We start from the raw sequence: 17,369 nt of genomic DNA, 5'->3' as shown, positions 1-17,369 counted from the left end.
GGCTTGGTTGTTTACCTATACTTGAAGATTCACTTGTGGTTACTGATAATCCACTTATTACAATAGCTTGAATTCAAAGCACATGTTCAAATAAATATATATACACAAAATATGTTTATTAATATATTACTATATAAATATATTCAATTTATATTTTAAATCATATGTAATATATTAATTATTCAATATAATATTGATGTGTTATTGCAATTATAAATATATTATGTACAGATGTATACATGTACAACGTATTGAGAGAATATTTTATGTTTTTAAATGGCCATCTTTTAGTAAGATGTGTGGTTTGGGCTTACATTTGGGTGGAAAACAATTTTCTTTTTGTTGAGAGTCTTCATAAATAATTTTGACTTTAAAATAATTGGAAAGTATTTTGAACATCATTAAAATGATCTAATTTTTTATTTTTTTAAAGCATGTCACTTTTTTTCTAGCACAGATTTGTTGACAAATTTCTTAATCTTGACATGCTTTATTCTAAGAGTTAACAAACTTTTCTTGACGATTTGAGGCCTCGAAGAATGTATAAACTCTGTAGAAGCCACTAAGCTCTGTTGCTGTAGCACAAAAATAGCCATAGATAATATACAAATGAGTGGGCTGGCTGTGTCCCAATGACACATTTACTAAATTTTTTTTACAAAATATTTGTTTTATTTACTAAAATAGGTGGTTGCAGGCAGGCTATAGTTTGCCACTCTTTGCTGTAGTCTATTTAATTTTTTCTCCCTAAAAGTGACAAATGCTAATTTATAATATGGAAAAAAATATAAGGCTCAATTAATCCTTCAGGCAAGGGAAATTATTAAAAATATTTGAAACAATCATGATATATTTGAATGTTTGTTCAGTATGATGTATTTTAGACTTTAAGTACTAAAAAAGCTGGAAATATATCTTTTGTAATTATAAGTGCTTGAAGGTATTACACAGGAATGTAAGATACTTTCAACTATGGTCATAAAATGATATCATTTACCAAATACAACATTTGGAAGCAATATTAATTGAAAATCAATGTTAAGCTTATTATAAATAGTTTATCCAAAACCCATAACTGTCCCTTTTAACTTACTTTATTGGAGCCTTACATTTCTACTTTGAATATTTGACTATATATATTCTTTGTGGATACTGAAAGAGGGGAAAAGAGAGAAAAAGGAAATAGAAATTACCTTGCCTTGAATAACAGTAGCTCACATCAATTTTAAGAAATTGTTACATCAAATTTTCTGGCAAGACTTCACTGGTGGTGTTTATTTTTCATTAAATTGTGATTCTTGACAGAAGAGCTTACTGGTAATAAAAGTAAAAAAAATAATAATAAAATGTAATACAAAAAAATAACCTTGAGTCATTCTAGGTAGAACCATTTATGTTAGAAAGATTAAAAACATCCTTTAAATCATTTTTTTCTAGTACTAAGTACTTGATCTCTAATAATGATTTTGAAAATCATATAGAATATTTTGAATGTGAGTCAACATTGTTAAGACTTAGGTCACTGACACATTAATTTTAAATTACAAAAATTTAAACCAAGATGACAATAATAATGATTAAACATTTGAAGATCAAAACAAAAGGAAAAGTAACCAACAATGCAATATTTAGTGTAATAATAGGTGAGTATGATAGAGATTAAGTTGATTATGAGTAGTTCCACATCATATGTACATCTGTATAGGCAGATGTTGATAAAGATAGATGGTGGGTGAGTAAAAATTGCTAATGTAAAATATGTAATATGGCATGAAGTAATTGAAAGAATTCATCTGGGCCAGATCAAAATAATAATAACACATATATTACACTCTGTCAGAAATAAGTGCATTTCTTTCTTTTCTAAAATAATGTATACTTACAAACATCCTTTTTGTGTTGAGCCGTCTTCTCCAATAAATAGTTGGTGTCAGTTTCAAGTCAATCATTCACATTGCAATCAAATATCTGAGATGTTTTCTTATGTACTGTGAGGTAGATGAAGAATAAAAATATTAGGGAAGGAAGAGAGGAATGAGAAAGTAAAAACGGAGAGAAACAATATAATTAAAAAGAAAGACAGAAAGGAAACTCTACCCCATGCTTTTGGTATTTTTCCCCTTAGAAGCTGGAGAACTAAACACAGAAGTTTCTAAAAGTAGTAGGAAATATATTTTCTGATTGTGGTTCGCTATTCTATTTTAAGATTTTTTTTGGCCATATTCAGATGCTATGTTGAGAGGCATAGCAGTGACACTTGTGAAGACTTTATATATATGTAGTTTTTCACATCTATCAGGAGATTGCCCATCTATATCAGGAACAAGACACAAAACAGTCTTTAGGTTGCCTAAATAAGATTATATCCATACAGATTATCTTCTCGATATGGCAAAAGTAATGAACTGAAACGTTGTTGTCAATTCAGGCAATTATTTTCCATGGGATAAGGGATGTCTGGTATTCTTCTATCTAGACTCTGAAATCCTTTTGTTCTCACACAGGCAAAGAGAAAAACATGACAATGCATTGGCATTAGAGAATCTTTAGTTTCACGATGGATGTGCTTCTTCTAGGAAGAGGAGGACACTATTGGACCTCATTCATTAAGTTGATGTAATGGTGGCATGAACTATCATCCACAGAGATTTTCAATTGAATGTCACTCCACAAACTACTTTCTCACAGCAAAACGGAGTGACATTAGAGACTGATAAATGCCTAGTGCCAATTAAAAAAAGACACTTACCCCGCCAGCAATTTAGCTACAATATTCTCCTTTACTAGATTTGGTTCTATAAATCTGACAGGTATGATGAAAGTTTATTTGTAAAATTCTTCAATTGAATTTTTGAAACTACACAGGCTTCTGGGTTTCCACCCTGGGTCCAGTGTCAGGAAGGACACTTATTGATGTCATTTGAAAGCCATTCTAAGTAGATATATTGCAACAAACTATATAAGGATTCAAACTTTTTAAGTAATGATGAACTGATTGTGAAGAAAAATGTACCCATTCATTTATCAATCATGTATTGATAACTTCAAAACTTCTTATGGGCCTGCTTGGTACATAATAAGGCAGTATAAACTCTTAAGTTATATATTGTTCTCTGCCCCATACCTCTCATCTCTTTAACTCATCTCAAATTGTTGAGTTTTGCAAAACTTACTCTATTACCTAGAGAAATATTTTCTACTTTAGTAAGCATATTTGAATCATAATGCGGTCTCTGAACCTACATCAGTCTCTGCTTCTGTTAGGTTTTCTGCTAAGCTACTGAATAACAGACTTTAATGTTCTTTTTTTACCCCCATTAAAATCTCCTTCAGGATATTAGTATAGAACACATAAGAAGTAATATTTTTGTGACTTTAATCACGGGAATTATGTAATGAATATAGCCAGTTTTCTTGCTTGAGAAGTAGTATGTCATACCGTTTAAAAGCCTGGTGCCCACATTTAAATCTCATTTTCACCATTCACTAGTTATATGATCTTGGGTAAGTCACTTGCTGTTCTGTGTTTCTGTGTCCTTCTAATAATATTATTATAAGTTTTAAATATATATTAAATTAAGAATTTAGATTTGTGACAAGCATATTATTAGCATTCAGTGAACACACTTACATCAAATACCAAAAAAAAAACCCACCTCTTTTGAAACAAAGTAAATCTAAACTTAATCATTATTTCATTTAAAAAGCATTTGGTATACCCAGCCAAAGACTAGGTATTAGATATATATAGATGCATTAAAAAAGCAAATGCTTGCCAGAATTTAGGGATGGCTCAAATGATTGATGCACATATGTAAAGAAGTAAGTCAATCATAAAAATATTAATTAGTACTAACATTATAAGGTTAAAATAAATCCATAATTGTATTGTTTACTCCTTGGAAACTTTAAAAATACAACTGTCTATAATCTATATCTCTTTCTGTAGATTCTAGATTCACTGAAACCTTTGCCCAAGTGGATCTAACTAAAGAAAACACATAGAGAAACCATTTATTAACTTTGCCTAGGGAGCAAGTTTCATTGTGAGGCACTGTGTTCTCTTCAGCTTTTTAATGATGGAGCATTAGTTTAAGATTTTTAGAGGACATAGGGTCTTATTTCAGCATTGGAAAATTCCTTCTCATTTGTGTCTTGTACAAAAAAAATTAAATTGGCAGTATTTCAGGAGCTTCTGTGGACTTTTGATATCAGCCAAAATGAGTATTTGACTTACCTGCATATCCATAAACAATTAAAAATTGCATAAACTATAATAAGAACTAATTTTCAGGTATTAGACTATAGCTCACACAAAGCTGTGATTGTTGAGAGATGGGAAAAACAGCAGAAGAGATCCATTGTCTCTCTTTTTTGTTTATTTTTTGCCTTAGGATACTTTATAAACAAATGTCATCTCACTGGGCAGAGGAGAATGAGATGACAGTTTGGGGCTCCTGAGGTAGCAGCAATGTAATGCTTTTAAGGTAACAGAGAGGAGAGAACTGAATAAAGAAAGCTCTAGAAATCTACATAAGGATCCTCTTTAGTCTTTAACCACAAAATGTATGTGTGCTCAGAGCCATGAGACCTGGAGGAAATCAGGTGCTGGAGGAAAGAGGTTTGTGAGATGACAATGGAGTCTAGAGTTCACATGGTATAGGGAGAACTGGACCCTCAGAGTAGCCAAAGTCTACGGACTTTGATGAAGAATATATCAGGCATTTAATCAAGACCTCCCTGCATCCTTCCCTCCAAGAATAAAAGCTACACTTTAGGAATGGGACTACTCTAGAACTACCATAATCAAACCTAAAAACAAACTTTGACAGGATAAAGTTGGTCCTCCAGAAAACTGACTGCCATCAAGAAAAAATGAACTTAAAAAAATCAAAACATTAAAAAATATATATTCACAGTGCTTATTATACAAAAATGGTTACTAAACATAGGGATAAGCAGGAAAAAGTGACTGATAACCAAAGTAATAAGCAATCAATAGAAGCAGAGGCAGGGATGACAAGGACATTGGATTTAGAGGATAAGGAATTCAAAGCTGCTATGAAACACTGAAAAATGTGTTCAATCATCTAAAGGAGAAATATAACAAACACAATGGGAAAACAATTATGGTCACATTAGACAGACGAAAAACATGAAAAGGAACCTAGTATAAATGCAAAATCTGGAAAATAAAAAATCTAACATGAAAAATGCAGGGATGGGATTAACAGTAATTGATTAGTAGTAATTTAAACTCTATAGAAGAAGAGATCAATTAACTTAAAGAAAAGGCAATATACATTCATTTAATGTAAAAAGGAACATTACATTCCTATAATGTAAAAAAGGAACATTAAAATGCTGAAAATAAGTCAGGGTAACTAGCGACCTGTGGGATATTTGGCAGTCTAAGAGCTCATCTCTAAATCATTATGTCTATGTTAGCTTAATGATAAAAATTTTTATAAATTACCTGCTATCTCTGGGTTGTTATAGAGTGCCTGGTTCTAAATCTGAAAATATTAAAAAATTACCTTCATTTCAACTGATTTGGAAAGAAGTTTAAAAAAATATACCTAGTTTTTAGGCAAAAGGAAGAATTCACTATAGTCATTGTCTAAATAGTTAATTAGGAAGATGAAATATATTGTGCTAGGGTTTTCAAACTAGGAATATGTCATTTCATAAGAAGTTATCTCTTGTATATCTCAACCTATAAATAAATTATTTTTCTACAACAGATGATAATTCTGCCCCTACAGATAAGTTTAGTTTAGTCAATATTTCTTTATTGTTTTTAAAAAATTTAGTTATTGGATTTAAATTTTTCCATTACCTTCTTAAACAACATCAAATACATCAGTAACTCTTGTAATCCCATTACATTTTGGAATCATCTCTATTTTCTTACATTTTAAGACAAATTATATTTTTTGCAATATCTATCATTTATTGTCAGCTGTCTCAACATTACTGTTTTAAATTTCATGGACTTAAAAAATTTTTTTTCCTTATGATCTATTTTGCTTAGCTAAAGGTCATCAGAGAAACAGTATGTATTTTATGTATTGTCCTTCAACATATATCGATATAGCTTGATATCTGATGACTTGATTGAAAATTTGTAACTAGTATAATGCCGAAATTCTAAACATCTCAAGGAAAGGAAGCAACTGTCATTTTTTGAGGCCTATGCTGTGTCAGACATTGTATTCATCCTGGACGAATGATATTATCACCATATTGTGTAAGAGAAATTTCAGGCTAGAATACTTGAACAGAGTTAAGCAACTAATAAGTGACAAAATTCGAATATAAACTCTAAGGATCATACTCTCGCCTCTGGGATGCTTTTTCAATAGAGAAGAGGAAAGCCGTAGGTGACTTTGCCTCAGGTTTTACAATGCAGTTAGTAAATCATGTTATTTTTGTTACATTCAATAAAACCTTTTTATTGGTTTCTTTTTGCCTACATCATTTCCTGGGGGATTGACGTGACTTTATTTTTTTTCTTCAAACTAATTTTTAGATAAATATAAACACTTTACTGCATTTTTTTTTGTTGTTGTTGTTCACCTTCTTTATAAAGGCTTTTAAAATCTCTGAGCTCAAAGTCATACAGGACACAGAACCATATAACACTAGACAGTTACAAACACAGATTTAGTTCAAGGTGATCATGTCAGTGTTAATTTAGGATTGATACTTAGTTCCAGAATTGTAAAGATACGTTTGCAAAGTGACAAAGACTATTTTTAGATTAAAGCTACAAAAAACATTATTCAGAAAATTTTTCTGCATATTTCTGTCCCTTTTTCCTTCTTTTTTTCCTGTAATATCTCTTGACTCAAGCTAAACTTCAAACGTGCATTTTAAAATAATTGTTCTCTATTTGTAGCAATATTAAGAGGTGGTATGTGAAAAATAAATTTAAAGGTCAAAAACTTGGGAGTAAATGCTTACTTTAACAAAATAGAATAGATTTACTTAGTTTGGGAACATGAGAAGTCTGAAAATATTTCTGTGCATAATGATTCTCTGAATCATATACAGAAAGCAGGATTTTTAATTTTATTTGATAAACCACTGTTCATAGCAGTTGGTCTTTTAAACTATTATTTCAGGTGACAAACTTTGTAAAGTGTTTTCTGAATGGGTCTGTTGATTTTAACCCCAAAGTCAAGGTCAATTTTCCTTTTAGGAAAGAAATTTAAATTATCAGAGACCTTCTATATATTGTTCTTATTGTACATACGTTATTTGTATTTAATCTGCACATTTGATTATATTGTATTAGTTTCAATTTTGTGGATGTGACATCTGAATAACACTTTTATTTGCTGATGGTAAGTTTTTGATGGGCAAAATGCACTACTGCCTCACTGCTCTTTCCCTGCTATCCCAAAGAAAACATGGAAAAGTTCTAAAGTAAAACTAAATAAAAAGGTATTCAGGCACAGCCAGAGTCTGAGCTGTGGTTGTAAACTATTGGCAGTTTCAATACCTGTGTGATACCAGCTTCTTCTGAGAAAATCTTAACAAAAACAGTGAAATATTTACTTCACCATAGGAAGAGGTCCCACTAGCAGTACATGAGTTTCAGTTCATCCATATCCTTAGCAACACTTAGTAAAATTCATCTTTTTAATTTTAGACATTCCAGAATATATAATACTTTTTGTGATTTCAATTTGTATCTTCCTAATTACAATGATGCTAAGCATCTTTTCTTGTACTCCTTCATGTTTCATGCTCTTCAAGTTTTATTGCCATTTATGGATCTTCTTTGGTAAAGTGTCTGTTCAAATATTTGGTACATTTTTAAATTAATTTGCTTGTTTTCTTATTATTGAATCTTGAGAGTTGTTATAATCTGAATACAAATTTACTGTTGGATATATGGTTTGTAAATATTTTCTCCCAGTGTGTGGTTTATATTTCCATTTTCTTACAGTGACTCTGAAGGAGCAGAAGACCTTAGTTTGGACAAATCTCAATTTACACATTTTATTGTCTTGTGGATTGTGCTCACAATTTCTGCCTTTTATAGGGAGTGTTTTGACCGTTTGCATTTAGCATAATTATTGATATATTATTATATCAAATCATTAGCTTTTAAAGTCTGTTTGATGTTCCCTTTGTTCTCACTCTTTTGAATATTTATTTATGATCCCATTTCATCTTCTATGTTGGCTTTTAGCTATGTGTGTGAAAAATGTTTTTATTTTGTCTTTGCTTTTGAAAGATATTTTCAGGGGTTATGATATTCTAATTCAACAGGGTTCTCTAGACACTCCTTGCATAGTCTTTAAAAGTAAGTCTGCTCTTATTATTTTTTCCCCCACTATACATGATATCTTTTTATTCACTGGCAGCTTTTAAGATTTTTTTCCTTTATAACTCATTTTAGCAATTTAATTATGAGGTAGCTTGGTATATTCTTTCTTGTGCTTATTGTATTGATTTTTATTGAGTTTTGTGAGTTTGGCAATTAATAATTATTGACAAATTTATAAATAATTTCAACTATTACATATATTATTAATCTGCTTAAAGTTTCACACAGTTCGCTGATGGTTCTCTTATTTTCATTAGTTTCTTTTTTTTCTCTATGTGTTTCATTGTGAATAGTTTCTTTGTGTCTTCAAGTTCACTTATCTCTTCTCCAATGTTTAATATCTTGTTAATGTTTCATCACATAAATTGTATTTTCATCTCTAGAAATTTTATTTGAGTCTAAAATTATCCCATTTCTATTTAGCATGTTTTATCTTCCCTGTACTTTCTCAGACACAGGAGAAATAATTTAGTTGTAATAACTTTTTAATGTCCTTGTCTGAGAATTCAATCAGCTGTGTCATTTTACAGTGTTTCCCTGGATTAAATCTTACTTTCATTAGAAATCACATTTTCCTGCATCTTTGCATTACTGGTAGTTTTTGATTAGATGCTAGTCATTGTATATTTTACCTTATTTGTTTAAATAATAAAAAATTATTTCTATTTATATTCTTGAATTTTGTTCAGGTACATGAGTTACTTGGAAACCATTTTTTGCTTTTGAGTCTGGTTTTTTGGCTTTGTTGGGGGACCAGGGTAACTTGTAGTCTAGGGGAAATTTTCTTTCACTAAATAAAGTATAAGAGTCTGAAGACTCTTTCCAATGTTCCATGTGTTAAGAGATTTTCTACCCAGATTGGTGATGTAAATCTCCAGTGTGAGCTCCCTGGAATTAATCTCTTTGCCCTTTTTTTATAGATTCATTCACTGTCTCAGTTAGTTTCCTCATGTACATTTGCTAATCAGTACTCATCTAAATATCATAAGATGTACCTTCTGTAAATCTCTGGAATTTTCTTTTTCTGTAACTTCCTTTTTTTTTTTTTTCAAACAACATTCTGCCTAGTGAACAGTAGCTACTTCAGTTTCTCTGGACATCCAGGTTTGTTCTCCATAACTAGATACTCCCTAGGCAGTAAGCTGGGACACTGCTTGGCTCACGTTCTTTGTTTCCCTTCTCTTGGTTATCACTGCCCTCCATTGCCTACTGTTCAAATACTTAAAATCACTGTTTTATTATGTTTAGTTCAGGTTTTCAGCAGAGGATTATTCCAGGTTCCATCACTTTGTTTTAGCTGGAAATGAAAGTTCTATCAATGTGTATTTTTTTCATTGAATTTGTTCTGTGTATTTTGATGGAAGAAAATTGAAAGATATGGGAATTATTTTATGAACATGCTCTTCCCAAAATTTACTCTTATAGCCCCTGTTAAGGTGCAAAAACCTTTGTGTACCCTTGTAATCTGTGTACTAGCTTCTTATTTCTGTAAATCATCACAAAGTTCAGAGTTTGACTTGCTTTTCTCTTCCATAATCACCTGTAGGATGTCTAGATCTTTATGTGGGCCCTCATGAATTCCTTCCAAGTATTATCCTTACAGTTTCCCTATCACTAATTTTTGGGAGAATTTGCAATTATGAAACCTGTGATTCAGAAAAATGCTATTTATTTAGGAATTAGCAAGAGCTTGACATCATTTTCCACACTTTCCACACTGAAACATACTCTGAGTAAATTTTCTTTGTTCATTTTTGCCCACTTTTTGCACTATTATTGGCTTGATAACGTAAATGGACTGATGTATGTCATAGCAAACAACATTTTATGGTCTGTCTCTCTTGCCTTTGATTTTTATTAAGAATGCTACTTGAGCTTTATATATATATATATACACACACACACACGTATATATGTGTATATATATATAATTTGCAAATATAGATTATTTGCATTTTTATAATATATGTAATTTACATAATATATAATGTAAATTATGTATATATAAAACTCATGAGGCATTCTTAATTATATATACATACATATTAATTATACATATACATATAATCTATACAAATATATATTTAAAATTTTATGCATATGGCCCAGCATGGTGGCTCACGCCTGTAATCCTAGCATTTGAGAGGGTGAGTTTCCAAAGTAGTTCACCTTCTCCAGTGCACAGTTAATTTTAAAGCCATTTCAACTTAGAAATTTATGAGAAGAGTTTTTAAATCAGATTAGCAAAGTCTTGTCACAACTCAAATTGCTAAATGAGGAAAGTATTTGCAGTAGAGACTGTGCTTTTCTGCTGTGGTGACTAAAGTTAGCTTCACTTCATAAAATAGCATACTAGAGATTATTAAATCCATAATGTGTCTAAAAGCATTTAGATAACTAAAATACTCTAAATATGGAAACTCTTTAATATTATTCCCATTATATGAAATTATGCTCTTATTTAAACAGACTAACAACACAATAATCTTTATATGCAGGGCATACACATTGAACCATTTAAATTATGTGTTCTTTTAAATTTAACAAAAGCTGTTTATATAAATGCCTAATTTTCTGTATTTCTTAAGAACCAGAGTTCAGTTCTCACATTCTAGTAAACCACTTTAAGATATTTAAACAAATGAATATATTACATAAATATTATAATAAAACAATGAAGAAGAAAAATTTTAGTTTAAATTAATTTGATGCATATTAAAAAATTTCATATTAAGTCCGAAGATGCTTTTTACATTGGGTTCATACTCCACTCATAAATGCTGGTACATACACAAACACACATATGGGCACATTTACACACACATAAACTCCTAAAATAGGAAGCTAAAATCCCAAGTTAAAGTGGCGAGACAGAAACATGTAAATAGCAACATGATAAATTTAATAATTACTAAGAATGGAAGCCATTACAAGCTACCTACAGGGCAGTAACTGCATTAAATCACAGTCTTGGGGAATGTTTACCAATTTAGAATTTACTCAATCACTTCTCTCTAAGGTGCAGAGTAATTTCATTTCGCTTGATTTGTATAATCCTCCAAAATAGAAAGAAGCCTGCTTCTTGTAGTTTTTCAAACAGTAAGATAGTTATTTTTCTTATTTCTCTTCAATTTTTTAACTAATAGTCAAGTTAATTTAGGGAGTTATTTATATTAATTATCTCAGAAGTATAAATTTTAAAATTAATTTTAAAATTATTTTTGTTTCAAAATAGGCTTTGGTTTTAGAAAATTTGTTGTTTACAGCAACACTGAGCAAAAGCTACAGTTTCTTATATTGCCCCTCCCCCGACACGTATAAGCTAAACAATTGTCAACATCCCCAATCAGAGTGGTATATTTGCTACAATTTATGAACATACATTGACACATTATTATCTTCCAAAGTGCATAGTTTAAATTAAGATTCACTCTTGGTGTTGTACATTCTATGGATTTAGACAAATATATAATAACATCTATCCACCATTATGGTGTCATACAGAGTAGTTTCACTGCCCTAAAACTCAACTGTGCTCTTTTTACTCCTATCTGCATAGTTTTGCCTTTTCCAGATGTCATATAGCTGGACTCATACAGTATTTAGCCCTTTAAGATTGGCTTCTTTCCTATAATAAAGTGTAATTAGGTTTCCTCTATGCTTTTTCATAGCTTGATAGCTCATTTCTTTTTAGCCAGGAACAATATTCCAATACCTGGTTGTATTACAGGTTACTCACTTACTCAGCTACTAAAGGACATCTTGGTTGCTTCCAAGTTTTGCCAATTACTAATAAAGCTGTTGAAAATATCTGTGTTTTGATGTTTGTATGTAAATAGTCTTAAGTTCATTTGGGCAAATACCAAGGAGTGAAATTATTGGATCATATGGTAAGAATATATATCTATATATATACACACAAAACTACTAAACTGTCTTCCAAAGTGTCTGTACTGTTTTTCATTTCCACCAGCAATAAATGAGAGTTCCAGTTGTTCCCCATTCTCACTGAAATTGATCTTTTCAGTGTTCTGGATTTGGGGCATTCTAAAGGGTGTATAGTGATGTCTCATTGCTGTTTTAATTCACAATTCCCTAAAGATATGTAAGGTGAAGCAACTTTTCATATGCTTATTTGCCACCTGTATATATTTGTTTTCAAAAAATGTCAAATAATTCCTGTATTTTTGAGATGCTTAAAATAGACAAATAATTGTACGTATTCATGAAGTACACATTAGTGTTTCTATATATATAACATATAAAGTGGTCAGATAGGGTAGTTAGCATATCCATCACCTCAAACATTATCATTTCTTGGTGCTGGGAATACTCAATATCTTCTTAGTAGCTATGTTAAACAATGTATCCATTACTATTAACTAGTCATCCTACAGAGTTAAATAAAACTTGAACTTATTCTTACTACCTAGCTGTAACACAAAATTATTTGTATTATTTATTAATCTCTATTCTTTCCTCCAATGGATCTAGTATCCTTTGTTCTACTTTTAACTTCTATGAAATTGAGATTTTTTAGCTTACACATATGAGTGAGAATATGCAGTGTTTAACTTTTTGTTTCTGGCTTAATACACTTAACATGTCCTCCTATTCTTTCCAGATTTCTGCAATCACAACACTTGATTCTGTTTTATAGCTGAATAGCATCCCATTGTCTATATATACCATATTTTCTTTATTCATTCATTTGCTGTTTAGCACCGTGGCTGTTTCCACATCTTGGTATGGTGAATGGTGTTGCAACAAACATGGGGACACTAGTCGTATTGCCTTGCTGATTCTCACCAGAATTAGTCCTATTGCTCATTTATTTCTAGTATTTCTGGTTTTTATGAGGTTACAGACAGTGATCCCCTGAGGGGCAATGGTGGCCAAAATACATTCCCTCCTGTTCCAAGTTTTTGATATACAAGGGAAAGCTACTCCTAAAAGAGTAGGTGGCTCCCTAGGAAGTTGGGGGTGTTTACAGCATGGGACTTCTTCCCATTCATGACCACAGAGAAAGATGAGCCCAACAGGGGCACAAATTTAGGCCCTATGGGGGTGTAATGTCGATTATTTGCTGCCAAGTTGGGTCTGTAGAGATACTTTTTCCTTGTTCCAATGGGGGCGGTTGAACAGCTTTTGTTTTCCTGAAGAGGGCAGTACTTCTACCTTGCCAGATCAGGCACCATGTATGGTTTCCTAACTTACAAGTGGGATCCCATTTACCTTGTTGTGGCCTTGGGAACTTGGCCACTAGGGTTGGATTAGAGCATTGCAATGAAACTTCCATTTTTTTGTCATTAGCACAAAAATGGATACAAAACGGGGAGAATATCTAACAAGGGTCGTCTGGATACTAAGGGATGACTATGGCTGATTGAGAGGTCCATAGAGATGGCTGTCAGATTTTCCAGATGTGCCAGAAGATGGAACTCTATCCTGGGGATATTGCTGACAAATTCAGTAACTATTAAGATGATTTCCTGCCGCTATAATTTTTGAAATATTTGCTATAGAGTTTTGTTTCCACTCACACTGGATTAGGTTAATTGGGAGAACAAACAACAGAAGCAGCCTGGTGCCTGGTTAAGGAAATTACAGTTAACTGGTGAGTTTGGGGGTCCCACTGCTGCCTTTTGTAGTTTCCTCCTACTGTCAGGAGCAGATTGAGTAATAAAATACCTGCCGGAGAGAGCTTGCCCTTATAGGGAGTCAGGGTCTGCATTTGTATGTTTCCTAAGGGCCTCATCCAGGTGGCCCTGAAATAGAGTAGGATTTTCATCTTCTTCCTGAATTACTTCTCTAGCCTTGTTATAACTAACTGGCTTAATTATGCACTTATTTATACCATCTATTAAATAAGTTAGTATGTGATTTCTGCATTCTAGGTATTGGGAATCCCTCTGGTAGTCCCACTGAGGTTCCAGATCTGAAACTGCACCTCCCTCTACACAATAAATGGCATGACTTTGGTTACAAGCAGTCACTCCAACTACATATTCTTGGGCAATATCGAGAATCTTTTTTTTCTCCTCTATGGTATAGCAAGTGAATAATAATATTGGCAAGTCATGCCAAGTTAAATCAAAGGACATGTTCAAGTTAACAAATTACTCTATAAAATTCCCTGGATCCTCTGAAAACTGGCTAAATTTCTCCTTGCATGAAGCTCAATTGTACATTTTTTAAAAAATCACATATACTCTAATGTTTCCTCTATCTCTGTCTGTTTTCCACAATGGGCACAGATTTAATTTTGGAAGCTGATACAGGGCCCCAATCCTGGTGGTATTGGCTAGGCTTATTTCTGTAGGCTGCAGGGGTATAGACCAGGTGTAGCTGGATAATGGAGAGGGCTACCTGATGATCGTGGAGTGGAATATTGCATTGGAGAACTGGCAGGACTCTCCCTCAGAATTCAGGAACTGCAGATGCTCCAAGGAGGGGCATGAAACTCCTAGCAGGTGCAGCTAAAAGGTGGTCATCTAAGATATCTAGTGCTGCCTTTTGGTCCCTGAAAGTGACATGGGCTAGACACATTCTATAGCATTCTCTTTGGTTGAGATCCTGGTAGAGGGCTATAAAAGCTGCACATAAGAAACTTCTCCTCATTTTCCTTCTTTTGTATAGAATAAGTCTAATTGTTAAACAGTATTATAATGTAAAGAACCATATTTGGGTCGAGTCTCTTGGTTCCCCAATTTTTATTCAACCTAAATGGTGTTGCAATAAAAAATAATTTTTTTAATTTAAATTATCTAGTTTGAATTTGCTCCAATTGCCTAAAACACACCCTAGTGGCCAGTCCTCTGGAACACTGTCATCCTCACTGTCCAATAAGGATCCTTACAGGAGTTGTTTTTTAAGTTTGTCTAAGTCTAGTAAAAGCTTAGTTAACTGTCTCTTTCAAGTTCCCACCTACTGCAGAGAAGGTGTAGATAGAGGTAGTAAAGCTTTACAAAAGTGGATTATGAGATATGAGTGGGCAGTAGAATGCTTTGTGTCTAAATTCCAAAAAGAGTAAAGTAAACATTTTAGTTTGAACAAAGAGGGATTTAAAAAACAAGGTAATTGTAGAAAGGAGGAAGGGTAAGGGTGAATAGAGTTGCTGAAAGGGAAATCTCAAGAGGCTCCAAGCCAACAGAGAATCCACCGAGTAAGAGAGACATTGAAGAAAGTGTTCAAGCATCCTCTGGTCTGCAACTGTGCATAGCTATCCATCAGGTCAGGGGGCCAGGAATCCCCATTCCCTTCAACCAATAGTCCAAGATGGACTTGAGCAAGGGAATTTATTGGACAGAAAGGAAGATAGCACCCAGAGAGGGGTCCACAACTGGCTCTTACAGAAAATGATAATTTCCAACTTCAAGGCAAAAAAAATTGAGACCAAGAGACCAAGAGACCAAGATTCCCCCAGGGGTGGGGCTATCACCCACAATCCTAGAGGGAATGTCAATGCTAAAAACCCCTGAGCATCTAGGGGATGGCCAACTCTGACCTCCAAAGGCCAAGCTGGAATTACAGAACAACATGACTATGGTGGTCCTGAGTCAACACAGTGGAGGACCTATCACAACCAAATGTCCTGACTTAAATAATTGCCCAAATACAGTTAGCAGGAAGCCAAAGGGTAAAAAAAAGCTATAAATGAAACATATATTTCAGATTGGAAAATAAATGGCTGGTAGGAAAACAAAAAAGACAATACAGGGAAAAGGACTAAGAGAAAGGGTGACAAGGACATAGTTGGCTAGGGGTTTCTTTCATGGCACTCAAATGAAAGGTGACTTTGAATTGATCACCTAGTCAGAGCCCTTAATTTCCTGGTTCACCTAATATTAACAGAGGCTAGAGAGGATGCTCACCCACGTACAGGAGCTAAAATGGTCTCAACTGGTCTCCAGCATGGGGTGGACTGAGTGAAGTCACCTCTGGCTTTGGTGGACTTGGTTGCCACAAATGGAGCAGTGTGCAGATTTGTGACCTGCCATTTGGAGTGGTGGGTCCCACATAAGACAGCAGCTCTGCAGTTGCTTCCATCTACTCAGCTTCCCTGCCTCCACCTGTTGAGAAAATTAATGGCTCTGAAAAGAACCTTTGGCTATTGTTACAGCTCTGCAGTGTTAGCAGCTCTTTAGTGTTACAGAACTTAGTGTTGCAGCTCTGCAGTTTTGATTGCCTTGCTGCTTCACCAACTCTTACCATCTCACTTCTTTGCTGCTGTCTCTTTCACAATCAGTGCCTCTCTGCTTCTTGCCATGTAGCTGCCTCTCTAATCACTGACTTCTTCTCTTGCCCCAAATTGGGCACCAGATAATGCAGGGCAGGTTCCTGATTTTGCTCAGGAAAGAATTCAAGAGCAATTTGGCAGTGGAAGAAAGGAGCTTTGTTGAAGTGGTGGTGTTACAGAACAGTGACGGCTCCTTGTGGAGCAGCACTAGCCCATAGGCAGTGCAACAACAGTATCAGCATATGGGCTGTTGACTATAGTAGCATGTTGGCTATTGACAAAAAGTGAATATTTAAACTCACTTTTAATTACATGTCAATTAATGGGGGGTTATTCAGAAATCTCTAGAAAATGGGTGGTAACTTCTGGGTGTTGTTATGGAAAGGGGAAGCAACTTTTGTGTGTGGCCATGGAATTTGTAAACTGTTATAGTGCTGGTGTAAGTGTCTTATGCTGAGTGCAGGGAGGGCTACTAGAGGTTGCATTTGGTGCCACTTGCTAGCTCTAGCTAGCTTTTTATCTGGTTCTAGAAGCAAGTCCTGTAGGTCTCTTACCTCAAGACGATACCTCATTGTGGTTTTGATTTGCATTTATCTAATGATTTATGTTGTTGAGTATATTTTAAATACATTTGATGAAAAATTGTATGTCTTTTGAGAGAGATATCTATTAAATCATTTGCCCATATTTTAATCAAATTGTGGTTTTGCTGCTGAGATGTTTAAGCTCCTTGTATATTCTGTATATTAATCCCTTGTTGGATTTTTATATTCTGTATATTAATCCCTT

Source organism: Aotus nancymaae, unplaced genomic scaffold (genome assembly GCF_030222135.1).
Source record: "Aotus nancymaae isolate 86718 unplaced genomic scaffold, 86718_ANA_hifiasm-v0.15.2.pri h1tg000003l, whole genome shotgun sequence".
Classification (NCBI taxonomy): domain Eukaryota; kingdom Metazoa; phylum Chordata; class Mammalia; order Primates; family Aotidae; genus Aotus; species Aotus nancymaae.
Note: the sequence above shows the minus strand (reverse complement) of the source record.